Here is an 11,921-nt window from a genome sequence, read left to right as displayed (position 1 = left end):
GATGAGAGCGAACGATGAACAATTGCAGCATTTCCTGGGACCATTGTTCAATAGATTCAGCCAGATCGTCGCTAATCAACCAAGAGTTTGGTTCAATAATGTTGAAAACATCAAGTCCCTGCATGAATTGTATCTTCACCAATCCCGCCGTGCCAATTGCTTTTATTTTATCGTATGACTCCTGCCAAATAGTTTAAGAATAGTAGATTTTTTTCGGCTTTTCCACAAACATTTTATCACAATTTTTGATTATTTTAGTTAAGAGTGTTATTTTGCCTGACATTGATGGCCCACACAGAAACGATGTTAATGGTGTTTTAAATTGATACATGTTCCCTTCAACAGTTCACCTAGATAACTAACCGTAGACTATAGTTGGTTAATGACTAAATAATTTCCCTACTACTAATCCGTTCAAGAATAATGAGAAGAAGAACAAAATCAATAAAGAATCATATTTCTTGTATTATAAAAAACAGCACTTTACAGAAAACACAGAAAAAATACACTTAAGATTTTTTTTTATTTATTTATAAAAAAAACATTTATTTAAAAAAATGCACTAGAAAAAGCACTTTAATAAATATACTTTATTTACAAAGAAATACAACATTTAATGAAAAAATACACTTGGAATAATATCACTTTTTTTAATTTGAATGCAACATGTATATTTACAAAAGCACAAAAATCTGCTGTAAGTAAAAAAAAGATAAATTTGGTAGTGGCGGCGCGCTCCCTGCTGGCGTCCGGCCGGGCACCCCCCCCCTGGCCACGAGCCCCCACCCGGGCCACGAGCCCCTTCCCCCTCCCCTTGCAGCGAGCCCCCCCCCCCAAGGTTTTTGGGAAATTTATTGGACTTTACTCAAACCGAGACTTTCCCTATGGCTAACACATTTGGCTCGGTCGGAATTTAAATAGTGTCCCAGGGAGAGGGTAGTCACACCATCTTGACAAAAATAGACATTGTCTATCCCCGTGAAAAACGTATCCACCCTTCATTGACCTCTCGATGAACAGGTGCTGATCGATTTCGGTGATCAGCCAGATTTTTTCCCCGTTAATTTTTAGGATGAGGTCCATTACCAGATTAGGAGATGAAAAATAATATCCTAAATCAAGATTAAATTCCTCATAGATTTTGTCCGTATTTTTACACATAATGTCTAAAAAGTTAACACATTACTCGAAAAATACAGCTTGCAGTAGTCAAACCCATTTTTACACCCTCCACTTTTTTTTAGCAAAACTGCATTCATCGGGGGCACCCTATGATTGTGTAGACTGTCGTAAAACGATTCGATCGAGGGAATAGTTTAATCGGTGAATCTCGACATGGAACAGTAATAATCATAAGGATATATGCCCTTGACCGTCAACAAATCATATAAATCATTTGGAAATTGTTGCTTGAGAAGGGGAAGCGTTGCAGCCGTCATCGTTTTTCTGCATTTGAATTAATTCGCTCAATGATTTGGGGAAAAATCTGTAGGAATCTAAAAAGCGAATTTTATTCGTGTACTCAATGTCGTCTTCAACATATCTCGACATAAATTCCAAAACAAGCAACTTTTCCGATGATTTAGTAATGATTTTGTAGGAAAAGCTGTCTATCATCCATGCATCATCCACTGTTCCATTTCTTTGAAGATGTGCCATTGCTGGTAGGATATACTTCAGATTGCAGTTAGAATTATGTATAAAAACCAGAAGAAAGAATTGTTGTTTAATTTTTAAATTACATGAATTGTGAGCCCACCCCCGAAAGTTACTTTTCCCCGTTGAATTGGGGTCAATAAGATGATTGTGATCCTGGACCGCGTCTTTTGGGGCAAGAGCACCCCTAAAAACCCAACACATTGTCCCCTTTTCTAGTGCCAGTTGCTCCTTATCTGATAGTGACATTGGGTAGTTGGTGTGACGCAATCATGAAATTGTACCATTCGCTCTTTTTATTAAAGACACCAATAACTTCTCCATGCTACCCTCCTCATACATAGTAGAAAAAACTCTTCAAGTTGCGTTTTATTATTGGAATCGCGACGGGCATGCGCATAGGAACACGCAACTAATTTGTGTTCCTTGACTATATTTGGCCTTGATGGGTATGATACTTCCACCAGTCTTGATTCACAGTTCAAAGATAATTTATCAACCTGTAGCAGGGAATTTTGGAAGTTTTTAAATTGTAAAGTATCTTTGCCTTCTGCCGGCATTTCTATTCTTTGATTGCCATGAATTTTGCAATATCTCATGTGATCCGAGAATGTTCGCTCAGATCTAAATGGGGAGAGGCACATGGGGCAATAGTGATGTTTCCCTTTCTGAATACCTTGGGATAAGAGTTGACTTATTGCTGTAATGGGGAAAAAATGACCATTGGAATTTACATCTTTGGGGGGCTCGTAAATAACCCGAGCCCAACTTTTAACATTATCTACCATCGGTGTCTTAACTGAATATAAAACCCCTTTTTTATTTGGTTTCTTTCCCCCACTTACAAATTCCGTGTCATAATGGAGAACAACCACCCCAACCCAAGATTTTCATTTGCTTTTTCAAATATGGTTATTTCTTTTAAGGACACCGGATACTTCCCCTCTAAAAAATCCAAATTTACGTTAGGGAAATTGTCTCCACCGTTACGTGCAAGTCTGTCGAGATTTTTCATTCACGAATCATCTTTCAATGTTTTATGGGCTGCTGCTAAAAATGCATATTTAAATCATTGCAGTCCCGTGTCAAATTTGAAACTCTGAACCCCTTTGGTAGGCGACAAATCTGTGTAGAATTTTATTTTGTTATCCGCCCCTCTTAAAATAAAGTTTTTTTTTAATCTACTGAGATTCAGATCCATGTGTTCAATGTATAAAATGGTGGACCCGCTTCCCCTCTCGTTGAACGTTTCCAAAGTTGATATTAATTTATTGACCCAATTGAAAAAGTTACCCTCAAATTCATTTAGACCAGGGTAAAAAGTTTGGTTGCCAGTTGAAAAATGAAAATAAGTAATTTCCCCAGATGTCCCCTTTTGTAAATAAACTTTTTGCTTTACGAATGCCTTAATCCCCCTTGACCCCCCCCCCCCAATTCTGAATCTGAATCTCAATAAGTACTTGAATTCGGTCGATGTAGGTATGAAGAAAATTTACAGGGTTTGTTAAAATGACACCCCCGTCAACCAGGTTTTCCTCGGGAGGATTAAAATCTACCCTATGTGTTTGCAAGTGACCTACAGCAGATTCTAACAAATTAAATTCATGTAGTTCCGGGGACGCGACATTTTTTCATGTCCTGTACCTGTTTGCACAGGACCCAATTCACTAATATTAAAGTCATCGTCAAAAATGTCCCCAGAACCATTAGATCCAACAATTTGCATAAGGCTATCCATTTCTTCCGTTGTAAATTGAAAATCCAGGTGAATACTAAATGACGTACCTTCACTAGCATCATCCGGTGAGAGGGGACAATTACCCATGATATTCTGAAGTCCTGTGCCAGGAAAGGCAGTTGTTTTCGTAGCTTCTCCCTGAAACTGAAATGAATGGTTTGAGTTTTTTTTTCTTTGAGAAGTTTTATCACAATAATAACACACTATTTATTATTTTCTTAGTTTGATTCGTATTTATCAAACAAATGACTAATAAATTACAAATTTTGCTTATAGTATTATTTATAAAACAAGTGCATAATAAATTACAAATTTTGTTAATAGCACCCACGCACACACGCGCACACACACATACGCACACGCACACGTTCACACACGCACACACACGTACACGCTCACACACATACTCACACACACACACACACATCGCAACGTTTGACTAATAGCAATAAAATACAGTAAAAAAAATCAACTCAATAATTGTCTTAATAGCTCATTAAAAAAAACTGACTCTTTTTTCCTGCAAATCTAGCCATCCATAAAAATAGTGATCAGACTAGAAGCAGATTCCTTTTCCTACAAATCTACCCGTTTAATGTTTTTTTTCTTAATTGGATTCGTATTTATCAAACAAATGCATAATAAATTGCAAATTTTTGCTTATAGCATTATTTATAAAACAACTGCATAATAAACTACAAATTTTGTTAATAGCACACACGCACACGTTCAAACACACAACCACACAAACACACACATACACACACACACACACACACACACACACACACACACACACACACACACACACACACACACACACACACACACACACACACACACACACACACACACACACACACACACACACACACACACACACACACACACACACACACACACACACACACACACACACACACACACACACACACACACACACACACACACACACACACACACACACACACACACACACACACACACACACACACACACACACACACACACACACACACACACACACACACACACACACACACACACACACACACACACACACACACACACACACACACACACACACACACACACACACACACACACACACACACACACACACACACACACACACACACACACACACACACACACACACACACACACACACACACACACACACACACACACACACACACACACACACACACACACACACACACACACACACACACACACACACACACACACACACACACACACACACACACACACACACACACACACACACACACACACACACACACACACACACACACACACACACACACACACACACACACACACACACACACACACACACACACACACACACACACACACACACACACACACACACACACACACACACACACACACACACACACACACACACACACACACACACACACACACACACACACACACACACACACACACACACACACACACACACACACACACACACACACACACACACACACACACACACACACACACACACACACACACACACACACACACACACACACACACACACACACACACACACACACACACACACACACACACACACACACACACACACACACACACACACACACAGAGAGAGAGAGAGACGTACAAGCTAAAACACACACGTTCAGACACACACACACGTACACACTCACACACACACATCGCAACGTTTGACTAATAGAATTAAAATACAGTAAAAAAAATCAACTCAATAATTGTCTTAATAGCTCATTAAAAAAACTGACTCTTTTTCCTACAAATCTAGCCACCCATAAAAAGTAGCGATCAGACTAGAAGCAGATTCCTTTTCCTACAAATCTACTCGTTTATAAATCTACTATTTGTAATAGCAATAAAGTAAAGTACATTAGGTAAAACTGCTCACATTTCCAAATTCAGACTGCAGTTGAGTGCGAGATGGTCCTGGCAAAGCATGATGGGGGATAGATGGGACGGTGACATCCGTTTCTTGCATAGATGTGGTGGCAGCTGCGATGTCACTGGCTTGGGGGGTTTGTGCCGTGGGGCTCACCATCATGTGAGCAACTATCCACTCTCTTTTCAGCTTTCTACCTGGCTGCATAGGGGCTGGAACGGGTGTGTCTTGGGCAGGAAGCGCCGGTCTGGAATGGATGTGGGTGGCTCCCGATGGGCCAGCTATTTCCACTGGTTGCATTGGAGTAACGCCATTAGCCTTAGCTCTCTTTTGAGGGGGAGGGACGGACTCTTCAAAATTTTCCTTAAAAAGAAGACAAAATTTAGTATGAAAAAATGATTCCCCTTTTTACAGAAGAAAAAATTGGTCTGCACAAAGAATCCCCCTCTCCCCCCCGTTTTCAGTAAACCAAAAAGTAAAAATTTGTGAGAAATATATTAGACTCAGAAATCAAATGCTGTTCAATTTAAGCAAAATTTTTCCCTCCTAGCATTATTTTTAACCCCAATTATTAAGTTCGGTTAAGCTATGAATACATAAACACGTTTTTTAAATATGATGTATGAAAAAATACAATTTCAACTATTACCTACGCTTGAAATTTATTCAGAATATTAATAGGGGGCACCCCCTTCCTCCAACTCCTCTTTTTAACCACATATCTCTTGTGTCTAGAACATTTATTCTTGAAGCATTCAGACAAAAAAGTCAAAACGTTAGGGCTGGAGAGAATAAAAATCCAAAATTAATACAAAACTTAAATTTTCTTCCCAAGAAAAATATTTTGAAAACGATTTGGCTGTATATCAATTCTGAGTTTAGTCTCTTATTCTTTAATTAGCAGCTTCCTTAACGATATAACTCAATGAATATCCATAGATATCCAAAATTAATACAAAACTTAAATTTCTTTCCGAGAAAATATTTTGAGCACGATTTGGCTGTATATCAATTCTGAGTTTCTGGCTAGAATTACACAAACACATGTTGCACTAATCTATGCCGGTAACACAAGCGTGTGAAGTTTTTGTCTTATGAAAATCACCCTTTTGTAAAAAAGATTAAACACACATGGTTTTAATCAAGACTACAACGAAAGCACATTTTAAATGCACGACGGGGAAGGACATTTTGAACAAAAGAACTATTTGTAATGAATGAATTAAACTCGTAAACAGAGGGAGGTGAGGGAGAATGGGGTTTATATAATGAAAAAAAGAGCATATTTTACGTTTTCTATCGACTATAATCATCATATTGTAGAGTTTGTATTGTAGGGGGGAGGGCTATGCCCCCTGAATTTGAATTTACTAGAGATTTTATTTGGAAATCAATTAAGAAAATTTAGTAAACAGAACTCACATTGTAAATCGATGTAGCCATATCTTCCAAGTCAATAATATCAAATGCGTTATCCATGATGTGTTAAAACATTATGAAAATTTAATCGTAACGCATGAGCATTTTTTTACAAAATCTCAAAGACGAATGAAAATCACTCCTTTTTATTTGAATCCAATTACCGATCAAGTTATCGTATATGGATTACCCTCCACTATCTCTCTGATTGGCCCTAAAAAAATGGGTGTTGTCTTAAAAACCAGTGGGGTTGAAAACGTGGAGTTGAAGCAAACTTGTGTAACAAGCTAGACTTCAGGAAGTCGTACTGCTCGCAAACCCTTAGAATAGCATAGGAAGGAACATAAACCTTTAGAATAGTATAGGAAGGAACATAAACCCCTAGAATAGCATAGGAAGGAACATAAACCCTTAGAATAGCATAGGAACGAGCATAATCCCATAGAATCCATAAGGCTATGCTCCGGAAAAGTACCAAGGAACGTAATGCCATAGAATAGAATAGGAAGGAACATAATGCCATAGAATCCATAAGGCTATGCTCTGGAAAGGTACCAAGGAACTTAATGCCATAGAATAGCATGGGAAGGAACATAGTGCCATAGTAATGGAACATAGATCTCTACTTATAGACGTAGTCTTTTTCAAGGAAAAATAAAATGAAATTTTATTTCTTTTTTTTCTATACGAATCCATAGTTTGCCTTGCTATTTGTATGTTGCTGAAACTTTCTCAACTCTTTTTAACAATATACACCCTTTTGAAAATCTTGAAAAAAATGGCATTGTTTAATTTAGTTTTATATATCCTCAAGTTGACCTGAAAAATACAACTTAACACTATTCCCAAAAAACTATATTAATGCTGTGACTACCAGGATGCATTTACACTCTTTTGATTTACTTTTGCTGCCCTGAAAATGTCACCTTAATACCCTCAGTCTTTCTTGGGATATTGATGAGATGTCTTATTGGCAACAAGCATAAAAACCTTGCCTTTTGACTTGGCTTTAAAGAAACGTTTAGTTTTAAAGCATAATCGGCAAATTGTATAACTGTGGGGGATTGACATACGCAATATCCCTAGAAAGATAGTTATTGGACCGTTCAACTATTTTGAACCAAATACCTGTCTCAAAATTTTGATTGGGTGTGTTTGGAGAATTAATAGGCTTGGGAGGAGAGCTGCCTGCCCTCCAATCACTTTTGACTTTTGCCCTGGGGGCATATAAGGTGTTTATGTAAGGGGTGGTAGTATAAACTTCAGAGATAGCTCATTTGACTGGAAATTGAAAGTACTAGTTACTTTTTAAGAGTCAGAAGTGTTCAGAGGACATCTACCCTCCCCCCTCACGCCCACCCTCTTTTCCCGAAATGCATTCGATCAAAATTTTGAGATAGTCATTTTCCCTGAAACAGTCCAATGATCAGATAGCAAAAAATTCAGGGTCAATATAATCCCCTCGGAGCCCGGAAGAAGGGTTTCTTATGCCCAGGTGGTGTATAAGACTCTTAAGGAAGAGGTGCTCTTATAAACTTCGGAAGGGACTCAAATAATTCGAAATTGAAAGTTCTAGTTCCCTTTTTAAGAGTCAAAAGTGATCCGATAGCAACCCCCCTCCCACCAACCCTTGTTTTCCCCAAGGATGGCCGATCAAATTTGTTATATAGCCATTTTTTTTAAATAGACCAAAGCTCATACAACAAAACTCAAGGGATGATACACTCCCGCAGAACCCGGGGGCCAGTTCCCCACGGGCATATAATTTTTTAATGAAAGGGACGGTAGTATAAACTTCAGATGGAGCTCATTCGATTTTGAATCGGAATTTTTAGTACCCTTTTTATAGTCAAAAGCGATCGGAGGGTGACTGACAACCCTCCCCTCCCCCCCTCAAGACCATTTTTACCCTAATACATCCGATTAAAATGTTGAGATAGTCATTGTTCAAAATTGCTTAAAGATCTATTAACAAAATCCAGGGTCGAAACAGCCCCCCCCCCAAGAACCCGGTCAAGGGCTGTAAGTTATGCCCGGGGGCATATACGGTTTTTTATGCAAAGGGTAGCCTTAAAAACTTCAGAGATGGTTCATTTGATTGGAAATTGAAAACTCTAGTTTACTTTTCAAGAGTCCAAAGTTATCCGAGGCCATCTCTCCCCCCCCCTCTCTTGCGTACACATTTTTTTCACATGCATCCAATCAAAATTTTGAGTTAGCCATTTTGTTCGATATAGTCCAACGATCAGATAACAAAAACTTTGGGGGTCAAAGTTAACCCCCCCCCCGAGCCTAGGGGAAGGGTTTTAACTTATACCCCGAGGGTATATAAGGTTTTTATGGAGGAGGAAGACTTCAGAGGAGCCTCAAATGACTAGAAATTTAAAGATCTGTTTCCGTTTTTAAGAGTCAAAAGAGATCTAATTGCAACTAGCCCTCCTTCCCCCCCCCCCGCCCAACCCATAAGCCCTACTTTCCCCAAATGCGTCCTATTGAATATTTTAGACATTCCTTTTGTCCAAAATTGACCAGAGATCATATAATAAAAACTCCGGGGTTTACACAACCTCCAGAACCTGAAGCAAGTTTTGTAAATTATGTCCCGGGGGCGTATAAGTTTTTTTCGAAAGAGATGGGCGTATAAACTTCAGAGGGGGTACATTGTATTGGAAACTGGAAGTTCTAGTTCCATTTTTCAGAGTTGAAAGGGACCGAAGGACAACTAGCCCTCTGCCCTCTTTACCCCAAATCCATTCAATCGAACTTTTGAGATAGCCATTTAGTTAAAGTAAGTGTAAAGATCATATATTAGCTTGGGCGCCAGACCTCTATAATGTGACAACTAGGTGATCAAAAAGACACAGTCAGTTTGACAATAGTTTCCGACTATATCGACCACGCTGAATCTGAATATGGGTGGTGGCAAAGCTGGAGGTGACGGCTTGGCCTTCTAAAATCCAAAAAACTTTTTTGTCCTATAAAATTTGTACATACTGTTTATTTTTTTTAAGGTTGTAACACTCCAATCTAGTTGCTTGGCATCTAATATTATTCCTAATATGGTCGTCTCTTATAAAATGTTGTTTTTTTTTTCGATACCTTGTATAGTCCCGGAGCTATAGGCTAATATTTAATAATTTTCCCTGAAAATCTCAAAATTCAAATGTTTATTTAAAGGTAAATCACGTATCTCGTAACTTAATATATTTTTAGGATTTTTCATCTTTTACCAGAATTTACCTTGGATATTGAGCTTCACATTGCCGAACATTTCCAAGCTCCAGCTGTTTGTTGAAGCTGCAAAAAATTTTTTTAAGTATAAGCCAAAAATGTATGCGAAAATGTATCTTTGCCAAAAAGTCATATGTCACAATATTCTACGCTAGAATTTAGCGTGGATTCCAAATATCAACGTTAATTTTCAACCCAATATTAAGTTCGTTTGTTATAGGCTAATTATTTATTTGTAGGCCTTTTTTTTTTTAAATGGTACAGCGAGACATGTTTATACGCTAAATTTTGACGCCGAGTCTAACGGTAGTGTTGACTTGGTCATCGTGTTTCAACTTTAGTTGCTATATACTATTTAATTTGCTATAAGCTCTGATTTTCTTGAAGTACTGTACATCTATATAAAAATACTTGGGTTGAAATTAATTGAGTAAAAATACAAGTAAAGCCTGTCAAAATACAGTTCCCGCGCATCCCAAACGGTTTTCCCCAACGTACGAAAAAAATCCCGCTAATCCTCGTCTGAATCGTCGCTGTCGGCACCACATCGCCCACCACATGCGCAAAGAATGTCGCATGGCTTTATCCCCAAACAAGGACACTTTTTACTGCATACAGTTTTACAGTAACAAAAGGTTGAAGCCTTGTTGACAGTTAGAGGCCAGGGGGTCAGCGCTGAAGTCACTGGACTGACTCCTAAAATGTCGTGATGGGTCCAGCCAAACTCAAGTGGGTTGAAGACATAGGGCTTAGGAATCACAGCCTGAAGAATAATGCTCCACTGAAGTATAGCTCTATTGACGTGATATACGAAAGAACTATCTGCTGGGGGTAAGCTGTTCAAGTTCTTTTTTCTGGGAAATAAATGAATTCGGAGGTCATTGAGAGAATCAAATTCGGACTGTTTTTTTGCTATATACCGATACAGCCAATTTCCTACAGATACGCAAGATTTTGGGCTCGTATATAATGATGTTTCGGATACCACTCCTCACTTTTAGTGTAAGATGAGCAATTTCTTGCATGAGCTTTGATTCAACAGCAGATGTAGCAAATGTTTTTTTGTCCTTCGAGAAGAAAAAACTGACTGTATCACATCCACTAATGCAATGGAGCAGCCCTATTGACTCTAAAAGAGCACACGATGTTCTGTTCACAATTGTATGGATCGGAAAGACTTTTTACACGGAACTGAACGTAGAGCTCGGGTTCATAGCCCGGGTCACACCTGCAGAGGAATATTTCGCGATAGTTCTGTAATAGAATGACCACAATGTCTGTATCATTCGCTCCAACAATTACTTGGGAACATCCATTTCTGTAGCATTCAGCAGCATGGAGAGCCACACGCGTGTCGGCTTCTTCATGTGTGCTGCACAAGGTAGCTTCGTAGTCCGGGTTCGGATCTAATGTCGTTTTGGATGGGACCAGTTTTAGGACCTTCCTTCTGTCACTGAATCCGCCAGAGAGGTAAATGGTAAATCTTAATTCAGAGACAGACATGGCTCCACAATTCAAAAATACATTCGATAAGTCTTGCCTTACTCTCTGACTGCATAAGCAAGATATCCCAGTTTTCTAGCACCATGCTCTTCGTAACGATAAAACTCTTCGTCACTGTATTTCCTCTCCGCTCCTGACATCCACTACTGTCTTTTAGAACAATAGGATGCCCGGACATGTTTGCAAGGCCAAACACTCCGTCATACCGATCAGCTACAATATGCAGCTCGGTTGTAAATTTTGGGAGTCGATTTAATAGCCTTGCAAGGATTCGTTTCGAAAATGCCTCAACGGTTTCGGTTTTGTCTGGCACTTGCGACCGGTTTAACGGCATGAAATCTACCACCACACCAGTTCCCGTGACCGTGTTAATCGGTACTTCACTAGGCCAACTTTCTAAACTTGCAGAGGTACGAATGAACTCGAGAAAACTTGACTTCG

This window comes from Artemia sp. Qi Xiang Cuo, chromosome 19 (genome assembly GCF_049724085.1).
Source record: "Artemia sp. Qi Xiang Cuo chromosome 19, ASM4972408v1, whole genome shotgun sequence".
Classification (NCBI taxonomy): Eukaryota; Metazoa; Arthropoda; class Branchiopoda; order Anostraca; family Artemiidae; genus Artemia; species Artemia sp. Qi Xiang Cuo.
The sequence above is the reverse complement of the archived record's forward strand: the minus strand, read 5'-3'. Positions refer to the sequence as shown.